The sequence below is a fragment of the Ambystoma mexicanum genome, chromosome 12 (assembly GCF_040938575.1).
Source record: "Ambystoma mexicanum isolate Mex_15411 chromosome 12, UKY_AmexF1_1, whole genome shotgun sequence".
NCBI classification, from domain to species: domain Eukaryota; kingdom Metazoa; phylum Chordata; class Amphibia; order Caudata; family Ambystomatidae; genus Ambystoma; species Ambystoma mexicanum.
In genome coordinates, this window is record NC_090936.1 from 726,342,719 (window position 1) to 726,363,196 (window position 20,478).

Below are 20,478 nucleotides of genomic sequence, written 5' to 3' on the forward strand. Positions count from 1 at the left end.
GTGGGTGTTGAGCAGCACCCTGTACCTCCCCCCTCCTGGGTGCCCCCCTGGGTCGTATGGGGCCATTGTTGATTTTTCTTTCAGTTTAGTTAGTTAAGTTTCTGTTTGATAGTTAGTTTAATTAGGTAAAGTAGGTTTTTCGTAGTTAGTGTAATTAGTTAATATAGTTTAAAATTGCTGGTCTATTGTGCTTTCATGTGACAGTGTGGTGCTTTGTGGCTTTTGAAAGCATCCACTGCCTGTTCCAGCTGGGCCCTTCAGGTTTGTCTTGTGTATGTGTTTGCTGCTTAGGGTCCTTGACTCACATATGCCACTCCTGCTTCCCTTGTCCATGGGCTTGCAAGGATGGTTCGGTGTAACAGCCTGTTACACAAGGGCTTTGGACTGTCATATCTGTGGCATGTCTGATGCTGTGGAACTTGTGTTAACACCCCAAGTGGTGATGATTGGGGTATTATTGACCACTGTTCTGCTTTTGCTAGATGGGGTGTTTCATGATTCATGTGTACATTCATTGCCATGCATTGTGTAATATGTTTCTTATCTTTACTGTACATGTGCTTGTTGCAATTCATGCCGTAGATAGTGTGTTCCACACTTTGGCTGTGAAAGACGGACTGTGGTGTGATTTCTGATGTACATCTCTGACATGGTCCAGTGATGTGATGCCTGAAGAGACACACACAGATGAATCTAATGCATTAATCATGTGTTTCATGCCCTTTCTGCAGGGAGATGAGCCTCCAGACCACCTTTGCCAGCAGACATTGGCCATTGGACGTCTGGAATCTGGACACGTTTGGTGGTGTCCACATGCACATGTGTGCGCAAGCAGAGGCACAGGGATTGCAATCATACATCCGAAAACTGCTGACGTGTTTCATGGGACTCCAGGCAAGGTGAGCAGCACAGGGGGGCCACAACACAGCAAACCTTCCACCAGGCCAGTTGCACATGCATGCTTAGTAGCAGCATGGAGGGTGAGCTTAGACGAATATTGGTGTTGAAAAGCACAATACAGCTCAGATGTGTTGGTGGACTCATGGCTAGTTGATTGTAAGGTTGTCTGGGGCACCTGCAGGGGCAGTGGCAGATTCCCTCTGGTCCACCATGGTCCATTGAGGCACTTGTATCACCCAAGTAGCGTTCCGAGACATGTAAAGAAGCAGCTGACAGGGACAGACGGCAAGGGACAGACTCGGGCGCAGTGCATTTCATTTCCATGTAGAATTTGAAACATGCACTGCTTACTTTATTTGGGTCGTGGTGGAACACGACTTGTTTGGAAGTCATACCTTGCTATATGCGTCTGTCTGCTTACCCAGGGAACATTGCATGTTGTGTGATTCGTGACACATTGGTGTTCCATTTGCCATGCACCCACCGGTACCTGACTTACTGCATTGACTGTGTATGAACCATCACAGGGGTAATGTTACATATGGGCATGAAGCATCCACACCAGATTGTAGAGTAGTTTGTTACTTTGGGGCATATTTGGTGGTGTGTGTGTGTGTTATGGGCACGCACAGATTTTTAACTGTGGTTCTCTTTGCAGCATTAAGGTGCTCCTGTTACCAGACCAGAGAGTGCGCAAGCAGGAGGCCAGCACTCACCCCAGAGATAAGTTTCTGTTTGACTTCCATTTCAGTGAATTGCTGCTATGTTTATGAAGAACAAGTTTGGTATGATTGTGTATGTGTTAATGTGAGTTCTACATTCTTGGCCATTCCCTACTTTCCTGTGTCAATCCTACTCCCCTCTCCTGCCCCTCATTCTGGTTATCCAGTATGCCAACGCCTGTCCCGACTCCATATACCTGACCCTCCTTCCCCACCAGGGTCTCAGAGGTCTGTGTGAGTTTGACCTTGCAGCCACCCAGACCACGGTGGGGGTGGTTGGTTCATGCCACTCCTGCACCTGTACACGGGAGCAGTGACAGTACACATCCGTTTGTGGTGCCTCATTCTATGTAATGTACCACACATGGTACACATCCTGTTGTGACACTGTTTTACTGTACTACCTTGGTTGTTACGTCATTGTGGTAGTACTTGGCCTTTGTGAGGTACTACTACTTCAAGTCATCTACTGGAGGCTGTTCTGGTTAGTTTTTCTGCCTGCAAGCTTTTTGCTTGGCTTCTGTGTTGGCCTGCTTTGAGTTCTCTTGGATATAGTGTTTTTGCAAATCAAGGTGGACTCTGAGGGTGCAGGCAACTTTTTACACACAAGGTGGGAGATGGTGACAAAGGGGAGGGTGATCCTGTGGCCAGGTGAAATTCAAGAATGTAGGCTCCATAACCCCGGTGCAGTTGTTCAGTGGGTCATGGTGATTTGTGAGGGAGGGGTGGTGCTTGCTTGGTGATAGTTGCCTTGCCCTGCAGTGTGATGGGCGCCCTGGCATTGTAATTGTGGTATCCTATGTACATGATGTGTTCTGCTGATCAATGCCTGTTCATGTGTTGTGTTTACCTTTCAGGTGTGAGGGGATAGTTGTGGTTTGACATGCTGGGGTGTACACATGGTGAATGTTCACAAGTGATGTGTAGAGGACACTGATGGTCACTTGATTGCACATGCATATGTTGAGTGCATGTCCCTACTGACCCACACACTCGCACTATAATGCACTACATGTACAACCACTCTTCCATGTCCACGTGTACACTCTGTTTTCCTTCTGGTGCCCACTGTGTCCCAGCAGCACATGTCCTATGACCAATTGGGGATCCTGTACATTCCTAATTTGCTTTTTGATGTGGTTTGTCGCTTAGATGTGATGCTCAGGGTGTGCATCACACGCAATGGCTGTTAACTGTGCTGTGCACTGCGCAGTGTGTTGCAGGAGGTGGACATGGCACACAGAAGCTGCAGTGTTGATTTTTCAATGCACAATGTGCATGTAGAGAGGCATTCATTGTTATGTTACAACTTCGACTTTCAGAATGCATTTGGGTATGACTTCTTTTGGGTGGGAGGTTGTTGGTCAGTGATTTCATCTGATTCCATGGCAGGCATCATTGTCTGATGCCAATTTACATTTTTCACATGGCAATGTGTACCTTATTGGTATTGTGTTGGTGTATGGCTATTGCTTGCCATGTCATGTTGTGCTTTGGGAGGGTTTGAGTGACATACCAGTGATAGTCATGGCCTGTTTTGCAGGTGTGTGTAATTCACACCTTGCATGTGTGCCTTTTGGTCACACAGGATTGCTTGTGTTTAAGTAGCTAGGGATGCACACAATGTGGCACTTCCATGGCAACAATCTCAGGGTGGTAAGGTTGTGACAGTTGACTGTCTCTTTGTCATCATCGATTGTCACCTAGTATGTGCCAGGCCTGTGTGCACTCGGCAGGGGTGGGAGTTTAGGTGAAAAATGTCTCCACAAGCTGGGTCCGGGCATCCTCGCCACGTGCCCTATCCCCACCCATGGGCAGCACCTGTGCCTGTGGTTGGGGATGTGGGGGCACCACCATGTCCACCGGTACGCCCTGCCGTGTTGCAACATTAAGCAGGACACATGTTGCCACAATGATCCTGCACACTACTGGGGGTGCATAGAGTAGTTGCCCACCAGAGCGGTCAAGGGAGCGGAAGCGTGACTTGAGCACTCCGAATGTGCGCTCCACTATGGCCCTGGTTGCAATATGGGCCACGTTGTATCTTACCTGGGGTGGTGTGGTGGGGTTCCGGATTGGCGTCATCATGTTGTTGCTCAGAGGGTAGGCACTGTCCCCTGGAGAGGTGATAATGGTTGTTATTATTGGGGTTTGTGTATTTGTGTGTGTGTGTGAGACATTCATGCATGTGCAAGGGCATTTGTACTCACCTAGGAGCCATGTGTCACCATGCTGCCCAGCTTCCAGGGCCCGGCTCAGGGCAGACATTATGTATATGAAACTGTCATGGGTGGAGCCAGGGTAGTTTGCATAAACAGAGGTGATGATTCCCTTTGCATCGCATACCACCTGTACATTGATGGAATGCCAGTGCTTGCGGTTTTGGTAGATGTAATCAGTGGCCCTAGGTGGACATAGGGCCAAATGGGTGCAATCTATGGCACCGAGCACTTTGGGGAAGTGTGCCACCCTGTAAAAGTCCTGGACAACGGGCTGCCTTTCTGCAGGTGTTCTGGGCATGTATATGTGCCTTTTGGTCACACAGGATTGCTTGTCCTTAAGTAGCTAGGGATGCACACAATGTGGCACTTCCATGGCAACAATCTCATGGTGGTAAGGTTGTGACAGTTGACTGTCTCTTTGTCATCATCGATTGTCACCTAGTATGTGCCAGGCCTGTGTGCACTCCGCAGGGGTGGGAGTTTAGGTGAAAAATGTGTCCACAAGCTGGGTCCGGGCATCCTCGCCACGTGCCCTATCCCCACCCATGGGCAGCGCCCGTGCCTGTGGTTGGGGATGTGGGGGCACCACCATGTCCAGCGGTACACCCTGCCGTGTTGCAACATTAAGCAGGACACATGCTGCCACAATGATCCTGCACACTGCTGGGGGTGCATAGAGTAGTTGCCCACCAGAGCAGTCAAAGGAGCGGAAGCGTGACTTGAGCACTCCGAATGTGCTCTCCACTATGGCCCTGGTTGCAATATGGGCCGCGTTGTATCTTACCAGGGGTGGTGTGGTGGGGTTCCGGATTGGCGTCATCATGTTGTTGCTCAAAGGGTAGGCACTGTCCCCTGGAGAGGTGATAATGGTTGTTATTATTGGGGTTTGTGTATTTGTGTGTGTCTGTGTGACATTCATGCTTGTGCAAGGGCATTTGTACTCACCTAGGAGCCATGTGTCACCATGCTGCCCAGCTTCCAGGGCCGGCTCAGGGCAGACATTCTGTATATGAAACTGTCATGGGTGGAGCCAGGATAGTTTGCATAGACAGAGGTGATGATTCCCTTTGCATCGCATATCACCTGTACATTGATGGAATGCCAGTGCTTGCGGTTTCGGTAGATGTGCTCAGTGGCTCTAGGTGGACATAGGGCCAAATGGGTGCAATCTATGGCACCGAGCGCATTGGGGAAGTGTGCCACCCTGTAAAAGTCCTGGACAACGGGCTGCCTTTCTGCGGGTGTTCCGGGCATGTATATGTGCCTGCGGACTGAGGGGCTTGCAGTCTTGATTGCCAACACCTGGTGTAGGCAGCGTGACTCTGTGGCCTGTGAGACCCCCCCCACTATGGCAGTAGTCCGCTGAAATGACCCAGTGGCCAAAAAATGCAGGACATTGAGCACCTTCTCCAAGGGGCTCAATGCTTGGCAGCAAAGGGTGGGGGATGTAAGGTCATCTTCCCACTCCCTGACCAGGTCTAGGATGATACGGGGTGGAAACCTATACCTGTCGTAGACCTGGTCGTCAGGCATTCCAAAAAGGCTTGTCCGTGGTGAAAAAATGCATGCCCTGGCTATTCTCCTCCTCCTGCGGTGTCCCACGATCAGTGCTGCGACAAATGGGGCATTCATCGTAGCTGTATATATGTGTTTGTTGTTTGCGCACACTTTTATACTGTGCGCGGGGACGCTTCCCCCTGCCTTTGTGTGGCGGACGCATTCACGCCTGTGTGTGTCTTTTGCCGTGCGCGGGTTTCCCGTATTCGTATCCATGAATATGGGTTGTTCGCGTGCGTGTGGGCATTCCGTGTAGTTCCCTGCAGTACTTCCCCAGTTACGCCTTCTTTTTCACGCGTTGTTCCCTATTCTGTGTGTTACGCCCACTGTTCCGCCTACTTTCGTTGTGTGCGATGTGCGCTAAGTGCGCTTTTGCTGTGCGCGTAGCGCACACTGTTTGATGACATGTGCGCCCGCATGCGACATGCACAGATTTGGGGCACAACCATTGGGAAACAACCGCAGCGCCTTCCTTGAATCGCACGCGTGCGCATGCGTTTGCTTTCTCACGCTTGCACAACCTTGCGCCTGCTTGCGCTGGGATTTTCGGCGCACGTTTGTTCCATGAATCGGCCCCATGGTGTTTTCTACTTTTGTCATAGCTAATTCTGCCTCATTTGTTAGTAGTGGTTCTCCCAGTGGTTCATGGCTTCCTGTTACAGAAGGTTGACTACTGTCAGGAGTGTCCTTATCTAGTTGGGCCTGGAGTTCTCCTTCGTGTTGCTGTTCATTGTGCAACATTGTTTTGTACTGTGTAAAGTTTACATCAGTTATAGTGCTTTCATTTGCTTTGAAAGCGTCTTCATATAAGTCATAGTTATTTAGTATGTATTCTTCTTTTCTCGATGGTTTAAAGAGTTGTAGCAGGGACATGTAATATAGTTCTTTATGTTGAGGAGTCTTTAATGACAATTTGATATGACTAATTAAATTTGGTTTGGTGAGTTTTACTAAGCTGCCTTCACAGTTTGCCACTCTGTACTTACCTTTTTTTTTCATCAGGTTTTATATTATTTTTGTATGTGAAGTTTTGGGCTATGTGATATAGACACATGGTTTCCAAAGTATTACTTCTGTTTGGGTAGTATGTGTACAATACATTGGGCCTCATTACACGGACGGCGGTAAGGGTTAACGGTCACCGTTAATGGCAACGGTGACCGTTAACCCTTACCGCCGTACTACGAGGTCCCTTTGCGGGTTGGAGGATTTAACGCCTGCTTCTTGCAGGCGTTAATATCCATCCCGCTAAGGGACCTCGGAGCTAATTACGGCACTGCAAAATTGCGGTGCCGTAATTAGCGCCTTCCCCATTTCCATAGAGCCCTATGGGGCAGAAATGGGAATGGGGAAGGGCAATGGCGGAAAGGGGATTTACCGCCCCTCCAACCTTGGAATGGGGTGGTAAATCCCCTTTCCGCCAAGGCGGTGCCGGTATTTTACCGGCATGGACCAAGGTGCTAATAGCACCTTGGTCCACCGCCTACCGTGTAATGAGGCCCATTGTTTTTAAAATGTCTTGGATGTTGGGTTCATGTTTGGCTATTGTTTCTATCTGTTTCGTATGATTTTAGAACTGTTTTTCTAGATTTAGCAGGACCAAGACTTAGCCATATTATATTTTCAGATTTACCATACAATGCAGTACCAGTTAAACGATCTGCTGCTTCATAGGATCCACATTCTCTATGGGAGAGCATGTTTATGCCCAAGCAGTATAATTTCTGAGACACTGTTTTATCTGATGACAGGTCATTCCAGAGGTCTTGGATCTCTGTTTTTTCTGCTTTGGTTAAGTATGCCCTAACATATCGTGCAACTGCAGTGGAATTGTCTGCAATGTACTGCACATCTATGTTTGCATTCCATAAGTGGGCAATGATTGCATTGTAATCATTGATATATTTTTCTTCTTCAGTTCTTTTTATGTAATATGTATTTTTAGGTGACTTACCTCTAACACTATGGGTCTCATCACGAGTTTGGCGGTAACCCATAAATGCGGCAGTAGCGCTATTACCGCCGCATTTAAGGGTCCGCCAAATCACGGGTTTGGTGGATTTCCCCCAGTTCTAAGCTGGGGGGGGGAATCTGCCAAAATTTCGTGCTCTTACCGCCGGCGGCAAATCCGCAGGTGGTAAGAGCGTGAAAATTCCCCATTGAGCCCAATCGGGAATAGGGGAATTCCCAAATGGGCTCAGTGGGGAATGGGCAATACCCGTTCCACCAAACCTGTGATCTGGCGCTATTAGCGCCGGGGGGTTTGGCAGTAGGGCTATTAATGCTGGCGTTAATAGCGCCGGTGTTACCGCCCAACTCGTGATGAGGCCTTATGTCTAACTGAAGACATGAGGTTGTTCACTTGACCTGTATTTGTAACTGGTCTAGGGAAACCAAAGCGGCATTTGGTTTAGTATTTCCCTTTGTTTTTGTATTTGCGTCGACAATATTTGCCACATTTCTGTCTTTGAAATTGTAAAATTTGTGCATGAAGATCACTATTTGTGGCTTCTGATGGAATTTCACAAGTGACATATTTTTCAATAAACTGTAAAACAGTGGCATCACTGTTTTGACCAAATTTAGGAGCATCTTTAATCCATAAAAGCATGTGGATATGTGGTGCTCCTCTGGCTTGGTATTCTTTTCTCCAAAAGAAGTGTTGCACTTTTCCAAGTGGAGTAACCGTTTTATTTCAAATAAAGTGTAGCATAGCAATGAAGTGATGATGGAAATATATTGAAACATTAACAGGATCCAGAGACCAAAGTTCTCCAGGTGTTAGTATATCTATGTTTTTTTTGTTTTTGTTTGACATGCGTAGAAATCATGTAAATCTTCCCGTGCATATTCTGCACAACTTAATGTAACAAACCAAGTGGGAGGGCCAAGGTTTCTAATCATACAACGTACATCTCCATGACATCGAAACCAGTACTCTTTAGTACCACACATATTTGCTAATAGATTTGTAATATTTGATTGTAAAACCTCATCTTTTTGTTGCACTTTTGTAATAAATGTGTAGCTGACATATTTTGAAAGTGGGATCCTGATTTTAATGTATGTGCAACTCCGTAACATAAAGTTGCTAATTCACTTTCAAAGAGAAGGTGGAATATTTATTCCACATTTTGTCTAAATCTGGGATCTTCAGAATACATCCATAACGAGCGGTATTCTGATGCTGATATTTGAATAGGTCTATTATCGTACCTTCCTCCTTTGCCAGTAGGAAAGAGTAGAGGAAAAGCACATGCTTCTATACTTTTTTCCCATATGCTGATTGATTATCCTTTTGTTTGCCGCATTTGGTACGTTTCTAGTGCATCTTCTGTGGTGTCATCAGAGTGCAATGGATGAATTGTATAATGGTCTAAAGTATTTGATATTGTAGCAGGATCTAGGAGCTCAAATTGACCAGCTTCTTGTGTCTCTTGAATTATTTCAGTTTTATCCTTCAAGTTTTCTTCAATATTAATTTCTTTGTAGTATTCATTATTCTCTTTAAGATATTGCAAGGATTGTCTAACTTTCTGTAAATCTACCTGCTGTTGTCTTTTGAAGGTACTCCATTTACCAAGATAATTAAAGATTGCTGCATTGGACGTTGCACTCCTAGAGTGTCCACATTTTCTTTTAGATCTAATGGTAAATACACTACTTTTCCACAAATACCTTTCACTAATTCAGAGGGAGGTAATTTTGCTGTTTTTGGTTGAAGGCCTATTATTGCTTGAAATGGGTGCACTGTTTGAATTATGATGCTCTCATATACATTAAGTTGTTGTAGGGGTTTTGGTAGTGGATACAATCCACATTATTTGTGATAGCACGTGAAGGAGTTTGGTTGTTGTCAAGTTTTGTAGTACAGTAACTGCAAAGTATTAAGGGGTCAGTTATTTCATATTTGTTTTCTGCTATAAGGTAGAGAGCTAATTCAAATCATTTAGAATCTTCATTGTCTTCTATTTTGTATGATAGGTCTACAGTTTTTGTGTTACTTTTATAAAAATTTCTGCGGCAACATACTCACACATGGTTTGGTACTTCAGATGATGTACTTTTACATTTTAGTATTTCTTTTTTGTATGTGTGTAGTAAAAGGTTGCCATGCGTAGAATTGTTGCTAATTTGGTTTAAAGTGATTTCATTCTGTAAGTGGCTTTCACTTCCAAAATATTTTTTCTGGATATAGTCAATTTCTTTAAGTAGGTCTTTTGCTGTACCATGTAGAAGAATGTTATTTAAATTGGCTAGTGCTAAAGCAGGACTTTTAGCATAATAAAGTTTATAGACTAGATTTCTTATAGTTGAATGATGTGTTGATATCCGTTTTATATCATGGATGGTGGTTTTGCAAGTAGGTCCTGTAATGCAGGCCAATGAATGTCCTTGTAGTCCTGTGTACTTGCGCACTGGACAGGTATCCATATTTTGCAGTAATGTAATTTTGATTTTGTCTTTGTTTTTCACATATTGATTGAGGAATTGGTGTAAAGACTTGAAACATTATTTGGGAATGTTACACATTGACGTGCATGGCCATTTGTACACTAGACGTTCTGATTCAGTTGAATGGAGAGGTAATTCTAAGTGTTCAGGGGAATATTTTTGTAAGCAGTACTTCTTGTTCCATTATGGTATTATGGTATTATTAACTTTTTCATAACCTCGACCACTGCTATGTATGGCAATTGTATTTGTTTGCTTTTGTTTGTATGCTTCTTCATTAAAGTATGGTTCTGTGCTTGTAGTGTGACTCCATTCATCTCCGCAGATATTTAAGAAGTTCTTTCTGTTGACATTTCGTTTATTGAGAAGTCTTTTTTGTAATTTAGTCATTAGTTTTGCTAGTGGTTTCATTTTGTTTAACACTAAAATACATACAATTCTTTTGAGAGGAATTGCACTGTCTATCAACGCTTCTAAGATTAATTTCCTACGATAGGTTTTAAGGGTTGAACCTGGTTTCTCTCCTGTTTTTATAAGATTTTGAAGGACTCTGTGACGGAACATTTTGGCTAAAATTCTTTTCTTGGTATGCTTACTTTGCACTATATCAAGATTTATAGAAGCAGTTTTATTTGATTTAGCTGTTTTGTTTCAACTTTTTTTTTACAAATTCTGCTAGAGATGGATGCTTATGTTGGACACCTTTATTTTCATTTGCTCTCTACGGACTTGATTTTTGGTAGGAATTCTTTGGGTCTGTTGAAAAAAATAAAGAAGGTATGGGTTGGGGTGTTCTGCAATGTATGTGTGCTGTGTGCATGAGTGTTTCAGTAAGATGATAAAGATGAATGTAATGGTGTGTGATTGTGCACTGGGCAACTACAACTAGTAGGGATGGGTATTCTTGAATTAATGTGTTACTAAACTGGGGTTCAGACGACAGAAAAAAGTAAACTAGTGGTGTGGAGGAGTACAAATAGTAAATCTAATGCTATACAATTAAAACAGTTGTTTGTTCTATAACATCAACATTCTAGCGGCTGAGTTGGCTAATTTGTGTGTCGAAATACGAATTTGTTGGCCATTCTGACAGAATGGTGCACAATCTTTATTTTTAGGCACAGATATAGCATGAATTAACCTTACAGTGTGTTTAAGTAATAATACAAATATTATGGTGGTATTCAACTTACTTTTTTTCTAAAATGAGCAGGTTACTTTTTAGTTGTCCTTTGTACTTCAAATTCGGCTGCTTCTTTTCAGGAGAATGGTCTTCACTGCAATTGTAAAAGAAACAAATTAGTAATTTTGTTTGTATATAGCACTGTTTTTAATTTAGACATTGATTGTTTTAATTGACATCCTCAGTGCCTTCCTCAAAACCATTAAAACTATCTTATTCACATAAGATATGTCGCACCAGTTGAATACATATCATATGTTAATGAATAAACTGTATTGCAATGACTAACTCTAGCAAACAAAATATCTTCACTATGCCTTGTGAAATTCATAATGTACCACTGAATACCACTATTCCTGTAACTAAGCTCTTGCAAGTCATAGTGCCTCAATGTCATGGGCTGCTTGCGCTATATAAATATAAGTGGACCAACAAATACCCCAATCTCAGAACAATAAGACTACTGCACCGCTTAGATTCAAGACTATCTCCATAATTGACACAGAAAAAATAATACTCTCCCCCAAACCCTCAAACTGCAAGGGCGACTCCTGCCCAGCACAACTAATAAAGGATGCAGCTAGGGACCGAGCTCCCTTCATCTCCAAGCTCATAAACTCCTCCTTTAAATCTAACACGGTACCCACCAACCTCAAAGAATCATGGGTTCTCCCACTACTAAAAAAACAATCCCTGGACCCTACCATCCCCACCAACTACAGACCTATCACCACTGTGCCATTTCAACTTAAAATCCTAGACAGAGCTGCCTACATACAAATCCAAGACTACCTGGAAGCTAACCACTTGCTTGGCTCACAGCAATCTGGCTTCCTCCCACTCCATGGCACGGAAACAGCTCTTTTAGAACTCAAGACACAAATTGAGGAACTAATGGATAATGGAAAGACAGCCTTGCTCCTCCTATTGGACTTGTCGGCAGCTTTTGACCTAGTGGAACATGCAGTCTTATGCAGCCATCTCCAATCTGCCGCCAAATTCACAGGAGACGCCATAGCTTGGGTCCAATCCTTCTTAGTTAATTGCACCATGCAAGTCTTCTCCACCTCTGACTCTGCTGACCCTATCAAAATAACCTGTGGTGTCCCACAAGGATCCTGTGTCTCCCTACCATGTACAACATCTTCACCAAGCCTTTGTTTGACAAGTTGGACAGACTGGGTGTCACCTACACGAACTACGCAGATGACACTCATATCCTCATACCCCTTTCGGGCGACTACGAGGCAGACTCAGACTTGATGAACAAGATATACACCCTCATTCAGGCATGGATGGCCTCACATGGCCGCTGCCTGAATGATGACAAAATGGAGATACTAATTCTAGGCTTGGTAGCCAACATGCTTCAGCATTGATAACAACCCTATCAAGGTGATGTCTGTGGTTAAAACCCTTGGATTCTATCTGGACTGCTCCCTCACGCTCAAGAAACAAGTCAACTCCCTTTCTCTTCTACTACTTACACCTGCAAACTTAACCGCGCATCCAGACCGTACCTATCCAGTGCCAGTTGCATCACCCTAGCTAATGCTCTTATCATGTCTAGGTTAGACTACTGCAACACCCTGTACTCTGGAGCCAATAAATACGTCAGAGACAAACTTCAAAGACTGCAGAATAATGCCATGAGAGCAGCACTAAACATCCCCTACAAAGAGCATGTCACTAAATACAGGAAAGAGGTTAACTGGCTAAAAACAACTGATAGAATTCTACTCAAAACAGCCTCCCTCACCTCTCAATGTCTAAACAACCTAGCCCTCCCCATACCTTATGGAATAAATCAGTAGGAAAACGTTGACGCGACCCATGAGATCTGCCAACACCTTTAAATTAGAGACTCCTAGGTTTAAACGTTCAACTGCGGGAGGAACTAGCTTTCCGGTCAAAGCTGCTCACTGCTGGAACAAGTTACCACTCGACCTCAGAACGGAACAACCATACCCTAAATTCAGACTCACGATAATTAATTGGCTGCGTGCCAATGACACATAACCTGACTAACACCTAGCATATTCCCACCTTTGCCCATACTGTATCTTCTGCTCACCTGGACCTCCCCACTCCTAAAAATAGCCGAGTACACATCCCCCCTACCTACCTAGCCTATATGACTCCAGATTTATAGCCTGACCTATAAACTTGATCATACAACCATCTGCTTAGAGAGACTCGCTGGAGTGCCTCAGATATCCCAACATATGCCCTAATCTTGTACATATGTGTGTATATATTCCTGTATATATGTGCTCTGTCTTGCCTATGTGTTTTACATACTCATGCCAAATACTGTAACAAGCTTAAGTTTTCCTGTACACTGTTGCGCCCGGCTACCCAAGGGTTTGGCGTGCATTACCAAATAAATAAACAAATAAACAAACAAACAAACAAGTAAATAAATAAATTAAAAAAATGTTTAGGTTATTGTACAAGTATTGTTGTTTGAGATTTGAACCTAGTGTGCCCATGCAATTTTGTTTGACTATATGCAGTCTATATATTTTATTTAAAAAATGTTACTTCAGCATGATTTGAATATGTGTGTGTAAAAAGAAATTAAATAGTATAAAGGTTTGTAAGTGACAGTTGATTTTAGGAGATGGAAAAAAAGACAGTACATTAATTTTACAGATTAGACAAGCTAAAAGTCAGTTAATCTGTTTATATGAAACTAGAAGAATTGTACATGTACTTTACAGAAAATATGCATACCTGTAGTTTGTGTTCATGCATATGGATATGCATGGAGCTGCAAGTAGAAATCTTGGAGACTTGTACAGTATTTATTGTAGAAGGTGCTTTCCAATGAAATGACACTTGTACTCAGAGAGATTCACAGTACATTTGCAGTGCTGATCTATGATGATGCAGTTAGATGTAGAGGTCTTCTTTGTGATTGGAAGATGGTCATGTGCATTCTTAGCTACATCCAATGAGGGAATGGCACAGAGAGTGAAGTGGAAATGGTAGAAAGGCTGTCCATGTTACGATATATCCGTGTACATGGCGGTAGTTCACGGACATCGGGTGTTACATCCAGGGATTTTTGGGTTGGGAAGTCATGCAAATTAGAATGAGCATAGAAAGGGATTGGTCAGGAAAGTTTAGTGGGTGTGTTGTGCCAGGAGAGAGTTTCTAAGATACTCTTTTTGCTGAGAGAAGAACAGATAGCTATGGCTGTGTGTTTCAGAAAACAGATTGTTTGGATTTTGGGAGATTTTGGGGGACATTGGTTGAAGGTGCATGCAGAAAGCTGTGGAGTAGCTGTAGATCTTGGATTCCCACATGTGGAAGTACACTGGCATGGAGTTCGTGGAATGAAGTGGGTGGATTTGCTACCACTCTGTGCTACTTTGGAGACAGAGCAACATCCAGATATAATTATAATTAATTGTGGAGGGAACAGTTTAGGACATGTGTCTGGAATTTCTTTGCAATTTGCAATGAAAGAAGGACTTGGGAAGGTCATGGACATGTTTCCAAATTCTCAAGATTTTTTTCACGGATTGCGCAGAAACAAATGTGGCTTTGTTCTTCTTCATTTGATCCACAAATGGAGAAAGCAAGGTGCAATGTCAATAAGGCTGTTTGTGCCTTTCTAAGAGATTTTGGCATGTCCTCTTTTCACAATGAAAATATTATGTTTCGTAGTACATACATTTTTCGCAGAGATGGAGTCCATCTAACTTGTGCAGGCAATCAGATTTTTCTGAGAAATATACAAAATGCATTGCGACCTTTTTTAGAATTACAGCATCCATTTTGTAGTAGGTGTTGAGTATTTATTATTTTTCAAACACAAACACCACCAAACAGCTCTTTTCAGAGCCACCACTTCCTCCCAGAGAAAATTGCAAAGGTTATGATAGGGCAGCACCGCAAAATTTTAGATGTCCGCGGACTGTCAACGGAATTCTAAAAAATGCACAGGGCCCTGCTTCATTTATTTTCACTTCTATTTTTTAACTGTGAAAGGCGGCTCTGAAAAGAGCCTTATTTTTTTATTTTTGTTGTTTTATATATATTTTTCTTTTTTATACAAGACACACTAGGAGAGGTGGGGAAAGGAGGGTATAGGGGGAACACCAACCACGGGGATAAGAAAGGGCGAGCTGAGAGAGGAAGATGTAGAGTGAGTTTTATTTGGGTAGTGAGCAGATCTTCTTGTGCTCTGAGACGATAGTCTCAAAAGCACTTCAAAGTCGCTCCCCCCTGCAGAGTACTGCGTCGTAGTACATACACACAACTGTGACCCTCGAAAGGTAAGGGTCATCAGCATTTTGTATGGCCTGTGAGGCAGCTTGAGGAATACGCTGTCCCACAGGAGTGTTCCTTGTGGTGACAGGATCAGAAACGGAGGATGAAGTAGAGGAAGTCAACCTGCTATGCTCCTCGCAAGTTACAACCTTGAGAATGGCCCCAGTGTGAAATGACCTTAGGCATCGCTTCATGGTAGTGGTCCCAAAGCTGTACGAACCAAGCCTTCTGTGACTGAGTACCATTTTGCTCTCGTTGCAGGTGACTTGGTTCGCACGAGCCTTGGGACCGTTTCCACGAATGGTAAATAACCACCACACCCAAGACTCCCGCCGAGTGCGGGTAGTAGGGAGTTCAACTAGCTCATCCTCGTCATCCTCTTCTTCCTCCTCTGCATCCCCACTCCTGTTCCCCTCTTCAGGCCCTTGGGGAGGTGGTGGTGGAGGGGGTGGGGGTGGTGCTGAGGCAGATGCAGCACCAGGTGGCAGCAGTGCAGCCATGGATGCCATCAGGTTTCAAGATGGAAATCTGCACGTGTCAGTAAAATTCGCTGTGCTCTGTAGAATAGCCAGAAACAAAATGAGAATAAGCTCTAGGGCGTGGTCTTTTATAGGGGTGCTTGTACCCGGTTTGCGGACATGCACGCTGTCCGCGGACAGATCGAACACAAAAAAAGGTTAAAAAAGTTTCAAAAAGTATGTAGAAACTCAGGATTAGTATGTAGGACTATGTAGTATGCTATGGTGAGTTTTTATTGAAATATATTGTGGATTACTTGAAAATGTACTTTTAAATAGTTTGGGGACACGAACAGTGTCCGCATTCAGAACACACGATCAGCGTGGGCGCGGTCACATGATCTCTTCGCGAGCATGTCCGCAAAGGGAGCGGCTGTCCGCAGGACACCAAATGCATGGACATTGGTTTGCGCATGCGCGTTGATGTTCTACGGACACTGTTCGGGTCCTGAAGTAATTAAAAGTGCATCACACATCAAACGAACAGTTACGGACAGGTGTTTGTTCTTAGAACAGTTTGAACTTGCTTGCGAACAATACGGACAGACATAACGTTCTCAGGACACATGCATTTTGTTTATTTATGCACATTTGAGGACACTACATGTGTTTTTAGAACAGTTTCAACTTGGTTGCGAACAATACGGACGGGCATAGCATTCTCAGGACACCCCTATTTTGTTTATTTATGAACATTTCAGGACACGGCGTGTGTTCTTAGAATAGTTTCAACTTGCATGCAAATATTATGGAGAGGTATAGTGTTCTAAGGACACCCCTATTTCGTTTATTTATGAACATTATAGGGCACATGATGTGTTCTTAGAACAGTTTCAACCTGTCTACGAACAAAACGGACAGGCATACCATTCTCAGGACACCCCTATTTTGTTTATTTATGAACATTTCAGGACACCGCGAGTGTTCTTAGAACACTTTCAACTTACCAGTGAACAATACGGACAGCGTCCTCAGGACACCCCCATTTTGTTCATTAACGAACATTTCAGGACACGCGAGTGTTCTTAGAACACTTTCAACTTGCCAGTGAACAATACGGACAGCGTCCTCAGGACACCCCCATTTTGTTTATTTATGAACATTTCAGGACACCGCGAGTGTTCTTAGAACACTATCAACTTATCTACGAACAAAACAGACAGGCATATGGTTCTCAGGACACCCCTCTTTTGTTTATTTACGAACATTTCAGGACACCGCATGTGTTCTTAGAACAGATTCAACTTGCTAGCGAACAGTACGGACAGGTTTAGTGTTTTTCAGGACACCTCCATTTTCGTGTCTTTACGGACATTCCGTACACCGGCGCTGTCCGTGGACACCTAAATTGCTTTTTTTTAAAAAAACATGAAATGAATTAGAACACAATATACAAATTTAACTTTATTTAACATGTATGATTCATTTATGACAGAGAAGGTGAGGCAGAAACTGAAACAAAAACAGGAGAATTAGGGGTTTAAACAGGATTTGTATGAGGTGAAGAAGGGATGGAAGTCTCATCAAAATGTTTTGGTTCATGAGCAGGGTTTGCGGATAATTGACTGGGATATGGTGAGGGGGGACAGGCACATGTGGGACAATGGTAGGTGTTTTTTTGTTTAAAATGATCTTCCACAAAGGTTTTTAAATTATTAAAATTAGCCAACAATAGATCAATTGTTTCTTGTATGCTGTGAAGAGTCTTATCCATAACAGCTTTTTCTGTAGTACTTTCTATTTTGGTATGCTCTGTAAAAAAAAATACATATGTGTTAAATGTATATAAAATAATAATAATTAAATGGTTTATATTGTAAAGTGTCTACCATTAGATTCACTATCTTCTGACATGTCCTCATTTGGGAAATGCTCCTCTAGCCACTCCAGAGTACTAGACATTTCTGTGAGAAAAAAAAATATCTTTTTTTTATCTAATACAGAAAGTTTATACATATATGAGTAAAATGCATTACACTTACTATTTCAGGTAAGGTATGTTCTGAGTGGTCTGTAGATCTGCTATTGTTCTTGGTTGTGGATTGTCTGTGAGGTAATTATGTTGGAAGCCTATCTTTCTTCTTTTGGTATATTCCATTTTAGAACATATTGTATTTAAATGAATGTGTATGTGTGCTGGTTTGTGAATTTGTAAAATGCTCATATGTTATGATATAACAATTAAACATACCCCCCCAGAGTTTTTGGGTAGTGGTGCTGTTGTCCGAACATGTCCGCGGACATTAAAAGAGTTTGCGGACATCAAACTCAGTAGAGGAGGTTCAGTATTTCAATTTTACATGTACATAAAATCAGAGTTATTATTATTAAATTGTGCTACTAAAAACTTATGAAATTCAGTGAAAATACTTTGTTAAAGGGACGTTATGTTTAAGTTGCGCAACTAAAAACCTATGAAATTCAGTGAAAAAACTTTGTTAAAGAGATGTTATGGTTAAGTTGCGCTACTAAAAACCTATGAAATTCAGTGAAAAAACTTTGTTAAAGGGACGTTATGGTTCCAAGTAAAACTGAAAAACCCATGTAATTCGCCAGCTATGGTAAGCTAAGAAACCATAACTCGCGCCACCACCGTGCACTGCTAAGACTAACACCCACAACATCAATGATGACATCACAAATGTCATTGATGACATCACTGCTTCAAGTATTCCAAGCACCATTACCTTCACAGTAACCACGATTACAACCAGCATGTGTAGCACTATATCAATATCCACCATGTAAAATGCCACAGATATCACAGTAACCACAATTTTAATCCAGCGCATAAAGCACCACTGCCATCTCCGTACCGACAATTGCTCTCAGCATATGAAGCACCATAGCACGCTCAGTAACCAGTATTGCTGCTAGCATTTAAAGCATCAAGATAGCTATTCCATCATTCACAAAAATCTCCAAGCATGAAAAGCGTCACATACAATCTAGACAACATAGTGACTGCACGTCCCAGCATGTAAAGCAGCATAGCCACCTCAATAAACATGAATGTTCTGAATATTCAAAGCCCATGTGCCAACACACTATCTAAATTGCCCTAAATAGCATAGCCATTCCATACACCACAGCTGAAGCAGTCTATGAAGCATTATATCCATCTCAATAACCACAAATGCTCCCAGCATGTAAAGCACCACAGTTATATCAGTGACCACTATGGTTTTCAGTATTTAAATCACCATAGGCTTTGCATTAACCCGCAATTACATATAACCTTCCAAATGTTTTAACTTTTCCAAATTAAATAGAGCATAGAATGTTCCTGAAATACCTTAGGCAAAAAGATATATATATATATATATATATATATATATATATATATATATATATATATATATATATATATATATATATATATATATATATATATATATATATATTTTATGTCAGGATTTGAAAATGGAGTTGAAGAATGTACTGCAGAGGGGGCATGGCTTGGCCCAGAGAACTGGCAGCCTAATCTTTCAGCTCCACTCTCTGCGCAATGTAAAACAAATTCAATGCCACATTAATTGGTTTATTCCTTTACTTCCTTACCCACGGGTGCATTGGAGGAGTGTATAAACGCTGTTGCAGCATTATTGTAGACGAGAGGTGCCAGCTGCTGATAGCACATCGGAGGTAGCTGCACCAGGCCATGGAGCAGTGACGCTGCGTTAATACAGTTACTGAACTTCTAGTCAACTGCTCGGTAGACATTGTACGTGGGAGCCGCCCAGTGACCAGAAAGAGGAAATTCCTCTCTTCTAACAACACAGACACTCTTAAAGGCACAGGCAGTATTTACAATAGAAAAACACACCATTTTAAGCATGCCAGGTTTTTAAAAGCTTTCTATTACTAATCTTCTGACACTAAGGAAAGAATAACCATTATAGTGTCCAAACCACTGCTGCGGGCTATGTATGTTTACTCTGTCTGTCTCCCTACAAACCCGTCCTACAACAACTCCTCCTTTGCATTAATAAGCTCCTTCTTTAAATGCTTACGTGTTCTTGCATTAATTCTCATTGAACGGCTCCACAATATTGAGTGGGAACAACACCATGCATCACCATACTACTCTAAAGTGTTTTACTTTTGTTTAATAATTATGGCGGTAAACAAGAAAAATCAATGTAAAGACCTTACCACTGCATCGGCAACCACATTAAAGAGACGAAAAATTTGGAAAAATCAGTTATTATGCGCCAAGAAAAGTCTGAAAATTTAGGAAACAGAAACAGAAGAAATAATCTTTACATTGCTGGCCTTCCTTAAGGTATTGAAGGAGAAGACTCTATGCTATTTCTTACCAACATGCTGTCTACGTTATTGGATCTACCCCCTTCAACACACCTTAACATTCATCGGGCCAACAGGTTTGGTCAAATACTTCCTCTAGCAAACACTCAAAGTCCCTCAAGAACTCAAATTTTGCTCTCCTCGACTTTAAGAACTCAAATTTTGCTCTCCTCGACTTTAAGCATGTACAACTTATTATGAAGAAAGTTAAGACCATCAGACATCTCACATGGAATGGAAACAACATTTTCTTCTCTCAAGATGTTGCAAATATTACTGCCACAAGAAGAAAGGAACCTTTAGCGTTAAGGCTGGCTCGTAAACCACTTAAT